This window comes from Pristiophorus japonicus, chromosome 11 (genome assembly GCF_044704955.1).
Source record: "Pristiophorus japonicus isolate sPriJap1 chromosome 11, sPriJap1.hap1, whole genome shotgun sequence".
Lineage (NCBI taxonomy): Eukaryota > Metazoa > Chordata > Chondrichthyes > Pristiophoridae > Pristiophorus > Pristiophorus japonicus.
Window position 1 is genome coordinate 119,358,421 of NC_091987.1, and position 14,052 is coordinate 119,372,472.

The following is a 14,052-nucleotide window of genomic DNA, read 5'->3' on the forward strand; positions in this document are numbered from 1 at the left end:
TGGCACCAATTGAAAGGGTCCAAAATTGCTCCTTCCTTTAAGGCCTGTTACTGTCGGAAATAGGCAGCCACGCTGCGGAATGCAATGGCTGCCGATTTTTCATGTAATGGCCGTCATTTTGAAAATTCCGTTCCGTTGCTGCCGATCTGTCCGAAGTGTGTCATCAGAGCACGCACCGCCAATGTTCCCCGGCCCCCACCACCCCCGGTGACAAAATTCCACCGAAGAAATCTTGCTCCCACCCTGCTTTTTCTGCCGGTGCATTGAGCTTGCAGTCCATCTAAAATGGCGGTGCGGCTGACATTGAAGGGGAGGACATACTGCCACTGCTGCCATTTTTTTTTGTCGGCCGACTGCCATGTTGGGCTGACAATTATGCCCCCGGGTTCGGCTGGGCCGCCAACAGACAGCCTGGCTCCCCTCTTGGGTGCTAGGCGGCTGGCCCAGCCGAAACCCTCCCTGGTGGCCCAGTGGACAGAACTTAAAGAATCGCACAGGCTCTCGCCTTTAAGTGAATGGGAGAGCCGTGGTGATGCGGCACCGTGATGATGTCATCAGCACTATGCTGATGATTGACAGCGGTAGCCACTACATCGGCCCCCAACTTCCACCCCTCTTGACTGCGAACTTCCGCTCTCCGCCGCATATCCGTCCCCATTATGCCCGAGTTCCGGTCCACTGAAAAAAAAGCCAAAGAGCGGAATTTCGCCACTGCATCCACCGCACCAGTAAAAACAACAGAAACAGGGTAGGTGCGCCCCGTTTCCAGCGGTTGGCAACTTCGGCCCCAGAGTCATGCGGGTTTCCTGGCCCAATTAAATGGAGCGGGTCTGATGACGTCACCGATGACTCATTTTCAGCGGGTGTATTTAAAGTAGCCTTGCACATGTCTCATTTCAAGGTTGCTGTAGGAGAGTTCAGGGTGATTTGAAGAGCTACACATTGCTGAATAAGATTGAGAATTCTGAGGATGATGGAGACACAAAGACAGAAAGCAATTCTCAGATATTCCCTGGAAGTGCTGGTCCAGGGAATAAGAGCACGCAGGGAGGTCCTCTCCCCTGTGAATGGTAGAAACATAGAAACATAGAAAATAGGCGCAGGATTAGGCCATTCGGTCCTTCGAGCCTGCACCGCCATTCAATGAGTTCATGGCTGAACATGCAACTTCAGTACACCATTCCTGCTTTCTCGCCATACCACTTGATCCCCCGAGTAGTAAGGACCTCATCTAACTCCTTTTTGAATATATTTAGAGAATTGGCCTCAACAACTTTCTGTGGTAGAGAATTCTACAGGTTCACCACTCTCTGGGTGAAGAAGTTTCTCCTCATCTCGGTTCTAAATGGCTTACCCCTTATCCTTAGACTGTGACCCCTGGTTCTGGACTTCCCCAACATTGGGAACATTCTTCCTGCATCTAACCTGTCTAAACCAGTCAGAATTTTAAACGTGTCTATGAGATCCCCTCTCATTCTTCAGAACTCCAGTGAATGCAAGCCCAGTTGATCCAGTCTTTCTTGATATGTCAGTCCCGCCATCCCGGGAATCAGTCTGGGGAACCTTCGCTGCACTCCCTCAATAGCAAGAATGTCCTTCCTCAAGTTAGGAGACCAAAACTGTACACAATACTCCAGGTGTGGCCTCACCAAGGCCCTGTACAACTGTAGCAACACCTCCCTGCCCCTGTACTCAAATCCCCTCGCTATGAAGGCCAACATGCCATTTGCTTTCTTAACCGCCTGCTGTACCTGCATGCCAACCTTCAATGACTGATGTACCATGACACCCAGGTCTCGTTGCACCTCCCCTTTTCCTAATCTGTCACCATTCAGATAATAGTCTGTCTCTCTGTTTTTACCACCAAGGTGGATAACCTCACATTTATCCACATTATACTTCATCTGCCATGCATTTGCCCACTCACCTAACCTATCCAAGTCAGTCTGCAGCCTCATAGCATCCTCCTCGCAGCTCACACTGCCACCCAACTTAGTGCCATCCGCAAATTTGGAGATACTATATTTAATCCCCTCGTCTAACTCATTAATATACAGTGCAAACAGCTGGGGCCCGAGCACAGAACCGTGCGGTACCCCACTAGTCACTGCCTGCCTGCCTACCCATTTACTCCTACTCTTTGCTGCTTGTCTGACAACCAATTCTCAATCCATGTCAGCACACTACCCCCAATCCCATGTGCTTTAACTTTGCACATTAATCTCTTGTGTGGGACCTTGTCGAAAGCCTTCTGAAAGTCCAAATATACCACATCAACTGGTTCTCCCTTGTCCACTCTACTGGAAACATCCTCAAAAAATTCCAGAAGATTTGTCAAGCATGATTTCCCTTTCACAAATCCATGCTGACTTGGACCTATCATGTCACCTCTTTCCAAATGCGCTGCTATGACATCCTTAATAATTGATTCCATCATTTTACCCACTACTGAGGTCAGGCTGTCCGGTCTATAATTCCCTGTTTTCTCTCTCCCTCCTTTTTTAAAAAGTGGGGTTACATTGGCTACCCTCCACTCCATAGGAACTGATCCAGAGTCTATGGAATGTTGGAAAATGACTGTCAATGCATCCGCTATTTCCAAGGCCACGTCCTTAAGTACTCTGGGATGCAGTCCATCAGGCCCTGGGGATTTATCGGCCTTCAATCCAATCAATTTCCTCAACACAATTTCCCGACTAATAAGGATTTCCCTCAGTTCCTCCTCCTTACTAGACCCTCTGACCCCTTTTATATCCGCAAGGTTGTTTGTGTCCTCCTTAGTGAATACCGAACCAAAGTACTTGTTCAATTGGTCTGCCATTTCTTTGTCCCCCGTTATGACTTCCCCTGATTCTGACTGCAGGGGACCTACGTTTGTCTTTACTAACCTTTTTCTCTTTACATATCTATAGAAACTTTTGCAATCCGTCTTAATGTTCCCTGCAAGCTTCTTCTCGTACTCCATTTTTCCTGCCCTAATCAAACCCTTTGTCCTCCTCTGTGAGTTCTAAATTTCTCCCAGTCCCCGGGTTCGCTGCTATTTCTGGCCAATTTGTATGCCACTTCCTTGGCTTTAATACTATCCCTGATTTCCCTTGATAGCCACGGTTGAGCCACCTTCCCTTTTTTATTTTTACGCCAGACAGGAATGTACAATTGTTGTAGTTCATCCATGCGGTCTCTAAATGTCTGCCATTGCCCATCCACAGTCAACCCCTTAAGTATCATTCGCCAATCTATCCTAGCCAATTCATGCCTCATACCTTCAAAGTTACCCTTCTTTAAGTTCTGGACCATGGTCTCTGAATTAACTGTTTCATTCTCCATCCTAATACAGAATTCCACCATATTATGGTCACTCTTCCCCAAGGGGCCTCGCACAATGAGATTGCTAATTAATCCTCTCTCATTACACAACACCCAGTCTAAGATGGCCTCCCCCCTAGTTGGTTCCTCGACATATTGGTCTAGAAAACCATCCCTTATGTACTCCAGGAAATCTTCCTCCACCGTATTGCTTCCAGTTTGGTTAGCCCAATCTATGTGCATATTAAAGTCACCCATGATAACTGCTGCACCTTTATTGCATGCACCGCTAATTTTCTGTTTGATGCCCTCCCCAACATCACTACTACTGTTTGGAGGTCTGTACATAACTCCCACTAACGTTTTTTGCCCTTTGGTGTTCTGCAGCTCTACCCATATAGATTCCACATCATCCAAGCTAATGTCCTTCCTAACTATTGCATTAATCTCCTCTTTAACCAGCAATGCTACCCCACCTCCTTTTCCTTTTGTTCTATCCTTCCTGAATGTTGAATACCCCTGGATGTTGAGTTCCCAGCCCTGATCATCCTGGAGTCACGTCTCTGTAATCCCAATCACATCATATTTGTTAACATCTATTTGCACAGTTAATTCATCCATCTTATTACGGATACTCCTCGCATTAAGACACAAAGCCTTCAGGCTTGTTTTTTTAACACCCTTTGTCCTTTTAGAATTTTGCTGTACTGTGGCCCTTTTTGTTCTTTGCCTTGGGTTTCTCTGCCCTCTACTTTTCCTCATCTCCTTTCTGTCTTTTGCTTTTGTCTCCTTTTTGTTTCCCTCTGTCTCCCTGCATTGGTTCCCATTCCCCTACCATATTAGTTTAACTCCTCCCCAACAGCACGAGCAAACACTCCCCCTCGGACATTGGTTCCGGTCCTGCCCAGGTGCAGACCGTCCGGTTTGTACTGGTCCCACCTCCCCCAGAACCGGTTCCAATGCCCCAGGAATTTGAATCCCTCCCTGCTGCACCACTGCTCAAGCCACGTATTCATCTGCGCTATCCTGCGATTCCTACTCTGACTAGCACGTGGCACTGCTAGCAATCCCGAGATTACTACTTTTGAGGTCCTACTTTTTAATTTAGCTCCTAGCTCCTTAAATTCGTTTCGTAGGACCTCATCCCTTTTTTTAACCTATGTCGTTGGTACCAATGTGCACCACGACAACTAGCTGTTCTCCCTCCCTTTTTAGAATGTCCTGCACCCGCTCCGAGACATCCTTGACCCTTGCACCAGGGAGGCAACATACCATCCTGGAGTCTCGGTTGCGGCCGCAGAAATGCCTATCTATTCCCCTCACAATTGAATCCCCTATCACTATCGCTCTCCCACTCTTTTTCCTGCCCTCCTGTGCAGCAGAGCCAGCCATGGTGCCATGAACTTGGCTGCTGCTGCTCTCTCCTGATGAGTCATCCCCCTCAACAGTACTCAAAGCAGTGTATCTGTTTTGCAGGGGGATAACCACAGGGGACCCCTGCACTACCTTCCTTGCACTACTCTTCCTGCTGGTCTTCCATTCCCTATCTGGCTGTGGACCCTTCTCCTGCGGTAAGACCAACTCACTACACATGCTACTCACATCATTCTCAGCATCGTGGATGCTCGAGAGTGAATCCACCCTCAGCTCCAATTCCGCAACGCGGTCCGTCAGGAACTGGAGGCGGATACACTTCCCACAGATGTAGTCGTCAGGGACACCGGAAGTGTCCCTGAGTTCCCACATGGTACAGGAGGAGCATATCACGTGACCGAGCTCTCCTGCCATGACTTAACCCTTAGATACAATTAAATTGGCAACAACAATGATAAAAGTTACTCACTGTTATAGAAGAGAAAAAAGAAAAGAAAAACTACTCGCCAATCACTTACCCCCTTGGCTGTGACATCACCTTTCTATTTCTTTCTACTTCTTTTTTGCCTACTCACTGTAGCTGTACAAGCCACGCCTCTCCTCGTACCTCTCGCCGACTCTGGGCCCCGGACTCCCTGCTGTGCCTTTTTATAGGCCTCTCTCCGAAGTCCCGACTGCCTCTCCTCGTACCTCTCGCCGACTCTGGGCCCCGGACTCCCTGCTGTGCCTTTTTATAGGCCTCTCTCCGAAGTCCCGACTGCCTCTCCTCGCACCTCTCCTTAATACTCTGGGATGCAGACCATCAAGCCCTGGGGATTTATCGGCCTTCAATCCCATCAATTTCCCCAACACAATTTCCTGACTAATAAGGACTTCCCTCAGTTCCTCCTCCTTACTAGACCCTCTGACCCCTTTTATATCCGGAAGGTTGTTTGTGTCCTCCTTAGTGAATACCGAACCAAAGTACTTGTTCAATTGGTCTGCCATTTCTTTGTTCCCTGTTATGACTTCCCCTGATTCTGACTGCAGGGGACCTACATTTATCTTTACTAACCTTTTTCTCTTTACATTTTGCAGTCCGTTTTAAAGTTCCCTGCAAGCTTCCTCTCGTACTCTATTTTCCCTGCTCTAATCAAACCCTTTGTCCTCCTCTGCTGAGTTCTAAATTTCTCCCAGTCCCTGGGTTTGCTGCTATTTCTGGTCAATTTGTATGCCCCTTCCTTGGCTTTAATACTATCCCTAATTTCCCTTGTTAGCCACGGTTGAGCCACCTTCCCTTTTTTATTTTTACGCCAGACAAGGATGTACAATTGTTGTAGTTCATCCATGCGGTCTCTAAATGTCTGCCATTGCCCATCCACTGTCAACCCCTTAAGTATCATTCGCCAATCTATCCTACCCAATTCTCGCCTCATATCTTCAAAGTTACCCTTCTTTAAGTTCTGGACCATGGTCTCTGAATTAACTGTTTCATTCTCCATTCTAATGCAGAATTCCACCATATTATGGTCACTCTTCCCCAAGGGGCCTCGCACAACGAGATTGTTAATTAATCCTCTCTCATTACACAACACCCAGTCTAATATGGCTTCCCCCCCGAGTTGGTTCCTCAACATATTGGTCTAGAAAACCATCCCTTATGCACTCCAGGAAATCCTCCTCCACCGTATTGCTTCCAGTTTGGTTAGCCCAATCTATATGCATATTAAAGTCACCCATGATAACTGCTGCACCTTTATTGCATGCACCCCTAATTTCCTGTTTGATGCCCTCCCCAACATCAATACTACTGTTTGGAGGTCTGTACACAACTCCCACTAACGTTTTTTGCCCTTTGGTGTTCTGCAGCTTTACCCATTTAGATTCCACATCATCCAAGCTAATGTCCTTCCTAACTATTGCATTAATCTCCTCTTTAACCAGCAATGCTATCCCACCTCCTTTTCCTTTTATTCTATCCTTCTTGAATGTTGAATACCCTTGGATGTTGAGATCCCAGCCCTGATCATCCTGGAGCCACGTCTCTGTAATCCCAATCACATCATATCTGTTAACATCTATTTGCACAGTTAATTCATCCACCTTATTATGGATACTCCTTGCATTAAGACACAAAGCCTTCAGGCTTGTTTTTTTAACACCCTTTGACCTTTTAGAATTATGATATAGTGTGGCCCTTTTTGTTTCTTGCCTTTGTTTACTCGGCCTTCCACTATTGCTTTTTACCTTTCTACCATCTGTTTCTGACTCCATATTACTTCACTCTGTCTCGCTGCATAGGTTCCCATCCCCCTGCCATATTACTTTAAACAATCCCAAACTACATTAGCAACTGTTACCCCCAGGACATCAGTTCCAGTCCTGCCCAAGTGCAGACCGTCCCTTTTGTACAGATCGCACTTCCCCCAGAACTGGTTCCAATGTCCCAGGGATTTGAATCCCTCCCTCTTGCACCACTGCTCAAGCCACGTATTTATTCTAACTATCCTGCTCCCTCTACACTGATTAGCACGTGGCACTGATAGCAATCCAGAGATTACTACCTTTGAGGTCCTACTTTTTAGTTTAACTCCTAGCTCCCTAAATTCAGCTTGTAGGACCTCTTCCCGTTTCTTACCTATATCGTTGGTACCTACATGTACCACGACAACTGGCTGTTCACCCTCCCTCTCCAGAATGCTCTGCAGCTGCTCTGAGATATCCTTGACCCTTACACCAGGGAGACAACATACCATCCTGGAGTCTCGGTTGTGGCCGCAGAAACTCCTATCTATACCCCTTACAATAGAGTCCCATATCACTATAGCTCTCCCACTCTTTTTCCTGCCCTTCTGTGCAGCAGAGCCACCCATGGTGCCATGAACCTGGCTGTTGGTGCCTTCCTTTGGTAAGTCATCTCCCCCAATAGTATCCAAAACGGTATATCTGTTTTGGAGGGAGATGACCGCAGGGGACTCCTGCACCAACTTCCTGCTCTTGCCTTGTCTCTTGGTCACCCATTCACTAACTGTCCTAACCCTTACCTGCAGTGTGATCAACTCACTAAATGTGCTATCCACAACATTCTCAGCATCACGCATGCTCCAGAGTGAGTGCATCCGCAGCTCCAGTGCTGTCATACGGTCTGTCAGGAGCTGCAACTGGACACACTTCCCATACACATAGTAGTCAGGGACACTTCCAGTGTCCCTGACTTCCCACATAGCACAGGAGGAACATGGCACGGGTCCGAGCTCTCCTGCCATGACTTAACCCTTTAATTAATTTACTTACTAAAATTTACTTAAACACCAAAAGACCAGTCAGAGACACTAAGAGAACATGGTTGGAGATTGCAGAGGAGGTCAGCAACAGAGATGTAGTGAGGAGGATGTGGATCCAATGCCACAAAAATTCAATGATCTAATGAGGTCAGGAAAGGTAAGTGCAATACCACACTCACCTACATCCTGATGTGCCTGTCACCCCCAACCCCATCACTCTGTATTCCCAAGCTTACTCCTGCACATCACTCCTCACACCAACCTATCTTGCAGGTCCACCCATCCCTCTCTGTCTATGTACATACTCACATCCCCAACTGACTATCCACCACTGAGACTCACCTTCATCCTAATACAATCATAGCAAGTAGCACCACAGAAAGAGGCCATTTGGCAATGCCACGCCACTCCCCCATAATCACCCTCTACAGATGTAGCCCATCCATTCCTTACACTCATTCCATTACACTCACTCAAACTTCTCTTCTTTCCCTCCTTGCAGGAGAATGAGCCCACAACAATAGGGAGAGGCAGAGAACTGGAGGTGACCCTCAAATATTCACAAATTTGACTCCAGCAGAGGAGGAAGCCTGAGAAATCTCTGGAGTTGGAGAGCTGGTGGCGGTGGGAGATGGAGAGAGGGGGACCTCCAGCAACCTGGTGACAGAATTACGTGTCATACAGGCACGTGGCACTCATGTGGTGACTGATGGCAACAACCAGTGAAATGTCATGTGCATAATGGTATCGTAACCCATTCTTATTGTAACGCTTCTAATTCATCTCATTACTCTCCCACAGGTCCACCAAGTGCCCCCCTCCCAACTGTCCAGCCGGAGGAGAAAGGTGACTCCTCAGAGGAAGCTCCAACTTCTGAGGGTGTACCATCAGCAGACATAAGCGCACCCGGCATCAGCACAGATACACACACTCTGACTGAGGGCGAGGCAATGAGGGAGAAGTGGGAGGGGTTTGAGTAGAACCCCACTTCCATGTCCCCTCTCACCATTATTCCTCTGATGGGCCATCCGCTCTTCCCTGCTAGCAAGGATCTGGAGAAATAGATCCTTGTGAGAAATAGAGTAGTGTTGTCACCTGGTGTCGCACCATCACAAGTGAGCAAGAGCAGATGGTGGTGACAGGGACAGCAGTGGAGAGTCCGTGCCTGAGGGCACAGGACGCTCCAAGCTCTGCTGAACGTCGGGGGCCATTAAGAAAGAGGGTGATCTTGGTGGAGCAGCAACAATTGCATGAGGCTCTGGCAGCCTTTGCAACCATGATATGTGCAACTGTATAGAGAATGGAGGAGTCCATCTCCAACATGAGCACCACCATCTCGCAAGCGATGGCGACGATGTGCTGTTCCATGGAAAGAATAGCCACCTGCATGGAGCAACAATTGCGCCACTCCAACGAGAACATGCTTGCTGTGAACAACAGATTGCAAACACTCATTGACCTCATCTTGAGGAGGGATACTAACATAGATTTGGGTCCTCATCACCCCACTAATGTGCAGCAAGGTGCTCTCCAGATCCTTGCTAGCAGGGAAGTGCGGGTGGCCCATCAGAGGGATAATGGTGAGAGGGGACATGGAAGTGGGGTTCTACTCAAACCCCTCCCACTTCTCCCTCATTGCCTCGCCCTCAGTCAGAGTCCCAGACACTGCCTCGGATCCCGATGGCCAAGTCTGCCCCTGCACAGTCGCAGGAGGAGCAAACTTTGGCCAGGCCATCACAGGCTCCAAAACCCAGAGGACATCCGCCAAAAGTGTCTAAGCAGTCACAGCAGGGAAGTGAGCAGCCTGCCTCTATCTCTGCTGGAGCCACAGGCATGTGTAAACAAAAGACACAATCCTAGATACACGTGGGTGTATGAAAAAATAGTAATGGTAAGTTTCAGTTATATTTATGATGCACATAAATTTATTTCTTTGCATAACTTCCCCATCTTGTCCATTTTTGCCTGCTATCTGGGAAATTGGAAAGTAGCTTTGTCACTTGGAGTAAGTGGTAAGACATTACTTAACCTCGAGCTATGGAGGTTTGGGTGACAGGAATGGTTTGGTCATTGAAGGACTGCTTTGTGGTGTTGTTGCGGGGGGGACGCATGGGGGAGAAGTTAATACAGCACCTCTGAGCCATGTGGGTGCACTGGTGCAACTTAAGTAAATCTGGCCATTATGAGGCCATCCCGGGCAGCAATGTACGCCGCCACTGGTGCCATCTCCACCTTAGCTTTCTCCTCTTCCTCCTTGTGTTGCATCTGTTCCTCCTCCTCTTCTGAAGAGGCTTTGTACTCTGTGCCTTATCCATCCTGCATCCCCATTCCTTGCTGCTCCGCTATGTTGTGCAGCGCGGCAGCGAGATGCTACAAATATCTGCTGCAGATCCCTGGAAGGAGCTCGAGGCGAAGAAGTTGAGAGCGGTCAGAACTTTGATAGCCGCTGGTAAGGCATGTCCACCAGGTCCTCTGGGCAGTAAGCTACAACTGTCTGCAATGACCTGGCATGATAGCCTGAGCCTCCTGAAGCACTGCTGCTGAGTCATGTCCAGGAAGCTCATCCTCTATACCTTGTCTTGGGGGTATTGCCTCTGACACGATGCATCCCTGTGCTGATCCCCTCTCTCCTGTGAAGCATCAGGTCATTGAGGCTGCTGTTGTGGTTGCTGCTGCCGCTGGTGTGGTTGGTGTTGTTGGTGCTGGGGCCCATCTTGATCCGATTCTGAGGTCAAAGAGGAGACAGCATAAGCGGCACCCATGCTGATCTGATCAATGGCAGGTAAAGTGGAGATCAGAAACACAACCCTCCAATGTATTGAGAGTGACAATGTGGTGAGAGTGGCTTCCGAGGTTTCAGAAATGACCTGCAAACCCCTGAAAACTAATTCCCTGCACAAAATGGTGTCAGCCAGAGCCTTTCCCTTAGGCAAGGAAGTAGGTGTAGTTGTGAGTATTTATGTGCTTTTTCCAGCTGTCACTTAATGAACTCGTACAATGTCCACTGAGCTTCCGCCTCCCCATCACAGGCAAGGTTCCCAAGGGCCTAGCTATGTGTCACTATTTGTAACTGAATCATGGAAAATAAATGATCAGTGTTTCTCTGAATAAACTGGCACAGTTGCATAAGTAAATATGTAAAGTATCATTGTTTTCAAATTCTTGCTATAAGTAAGCGTTTTAATTACTCCCTTCTCTCTCACATACTTAGTGAGCCAACCACTCCACCCCCTAATGAAAAGTAAATACATTTTAATAGTTTCCCTGTGAAACTTTACTTCAAGAAAGCTTCTAACATTCCATATACAGCTTGTTTTCAAATTCTATGGGGGAAAATGTTGATACATTCTGTTGCAGCTCAAGGAAAGGCGCCCTTTCGGTTGCACTGAAGGATGCTGGGAAATGTTCCGCATGCGCAGGTTACAGCATCCTTGGAATTTGTCATGTATGTACATTCTGTTTGTAGCCACCAGATGGCGTCATTGTTGGAGGCCACTGAGCAGCACGCACAATGGTGCTGCTCAGGTATAAAAGGCCAGCCATTTTGAGAGTCAGGCACTTTGGGCCTAAATAAAGCAGAGCCAAGGTTGTACCTTGCTTAGTTAAACAGTACTCAATTTGAACCTTTATTGCACACATAACATTTGGCGACGAAAATACAAGAACCTTTGTTTGCAAAATGAGCACGATTGGATTTTTAAAGTGATTTGTGGAATGAGAAGATTGGGCAGACTTTCTGAGCCGTTCGAACCAGTATTTCGTGGCCAACAAAATGAAGGGGGTCGACGATGCAGATCGACGCCGGGCCGTGTTCCTCACTGTGTGCGGTTCAAAAATCAACGGTCTGATAAAGAATCTACTCATGCCTAGTGATCCAACAGAGAAAACGTACGTGGAGTTGTGCACATTGGTACGGGAACACCTCAAGCCAGACGACTGCATCATCATCTTGAGATACAGGTTTTATACACACGTTCGATCGGAGGGCCAGAGCACGGCGAAATTCGTTGCCGACCTGAGTCGTCTAGCGGGACCGTGATAATTCGGGACGGTGTTGGAAGACATGCTGCGGGACTTTTTTGTTATCGGTATCAACCACGAGGTGATCCTGCGCAAACTTCTGGCGGTGGAGGAGTTGGATTTAAAAAGGACCATCCCGATCACTCAATCATGTATGACGACGGACAGGAGTCTAAAGTAAATAGCAGTGAAGAACCGAACCTCGACATGTACTGTAAATGCGATTGATTCGGCGTTCGGCAGAGCAGCACATGGCAGGGCATATCGGCTGCGTCCGCGAAACTTGTGGCTGCTCAAAGTCCGCCAGCGAAAATGTATCCGACTTCTCCATGTTGGCGTTCTGGGGGAAATCATCGGCACCAGCAGTGCCGATTTAAGCAATATAGTTGCAAAGTCTGTCTGAGACCGGGGCATCTCTAACGCAAGTGTCCACAGATGAACAAGCGAGCTGCAACACACCATGTGGAGGATGAGAGTCAGACTAGCGCGGATCTGGATACGCAATCCGAGATGCCAGTGGAGGAAATGTATGGACTGTATTCCTTCATAACCAAGTATAAACCAATTTTGATTAATGTGAAGTTTAACGGGATACCGGTATCGATGAAACTGGACACGGGGGCGAGTCAATCGATCATGAACGAGAGGGCATTTTATAAGCTGTGGGATACTAAGACTGTGAGGCCCAGGCTGAGCCCTGTTAGCGCCAAGCTGTGCACATACACCAAAGAACTGATAAAGGTGATTGGCAGTGCATAAATTAATGTGTCATACAACAGTGCGGTTCACGAGTTACCACTGTGGATTGTTCCAGGCAATGGCCCAACGCTGCTCGGCAGGAGCTGGTTGGAGAAAATCAGATGCGACTGGAACGACATAAAAGCGTTGTCATCAGAAGAAGATACATGTGCCCAAGTATTGAGCAAGTTCCCCTCACTCTTCAAACCGGGTATCGGCAACTTCACGGGAGCCAAGGTGCAGATCCACGTGGACTCAGATGCAAGACACGTCCATTATAAAGCTCGGGCAGTGCCGTATATGATGAGAACGTCGAAATTGAATTGGACAGACTGCAGCGTGAAGGGATCATATCACCGGTCAAATTTAATGAATGGGCTAGCCCCATTGTTCCTGTGCTAAAAAGTGATGGCACAGTCAGAATCTGTGGGGACTACAAGGCTACGATCAACAGGGTTTTGAAACAAGATCAGTACCCGTTACCGAAGGCTGATGACTTGTTTGCGACGCTAGCCGGAGGGAAGTCGTTCACAAAACTGGACTTGACGTCGGCCTATATGACACACGAGTTGGTCAAGACGTCGAAGAGACTTACGTGCATTAACACACACAAAGGACTGTTTATTTACCACAGGTGCCCTTTCGGAATTCGCTCGGCTGCAGCAATATTCCACAGGAATATGGAAAGTCTACTAAAGTCCGTTTACAACACTTGCATGCAGCTCAGCAAAGCACCAGCGGAATCACTGCTGAGTCTGTGGGCGTGGCCATCCAAACCAGGATCCATATAGATTTTGCAGGTCCCTTCCTGGGCAAGATGTTTGTAGTGGTGGTGAATGCTTATTCAAAGTGGATAGAATGCATAATCATGTCATCCAGCACGTTCAAGGCAACCAAGGAGAATCTCAGTGTCATGTTCGCGACACATGGTCTGCCTGACATAGAGGTGAGCGACAATGGGTCGTGCTTCACCAGTCAGGAGTTTCAGGATTTTGTGAAACATAATGGCATAAAACATGTAAGGTCAGCACCGTTCAAGCCTGCGTCCAACGGGCAAGCTGAATGTGCAGTACAAATCATCAAGCAAAGCATAAGGAGAGTAACCCAAGGGCCACTGCAGACCCCGCTTTTCCTGCATACTGCTGAGTTGCAGGACAAGACCCCAACACTCACAGGGATCTCTCCTGTTGAACTCATGACGAAAAAAGGTCTTAAGACCAAGCTATCTCTGGTACACCCGGATTTAAATAATCATGTTGAATACAGAAGACAAAGTCAACAAGGGTACCACGATCGTGCAACTGTGTCACGCGAGATTTCTGTTAATGATCCTGTATATGTGTTGAATTAT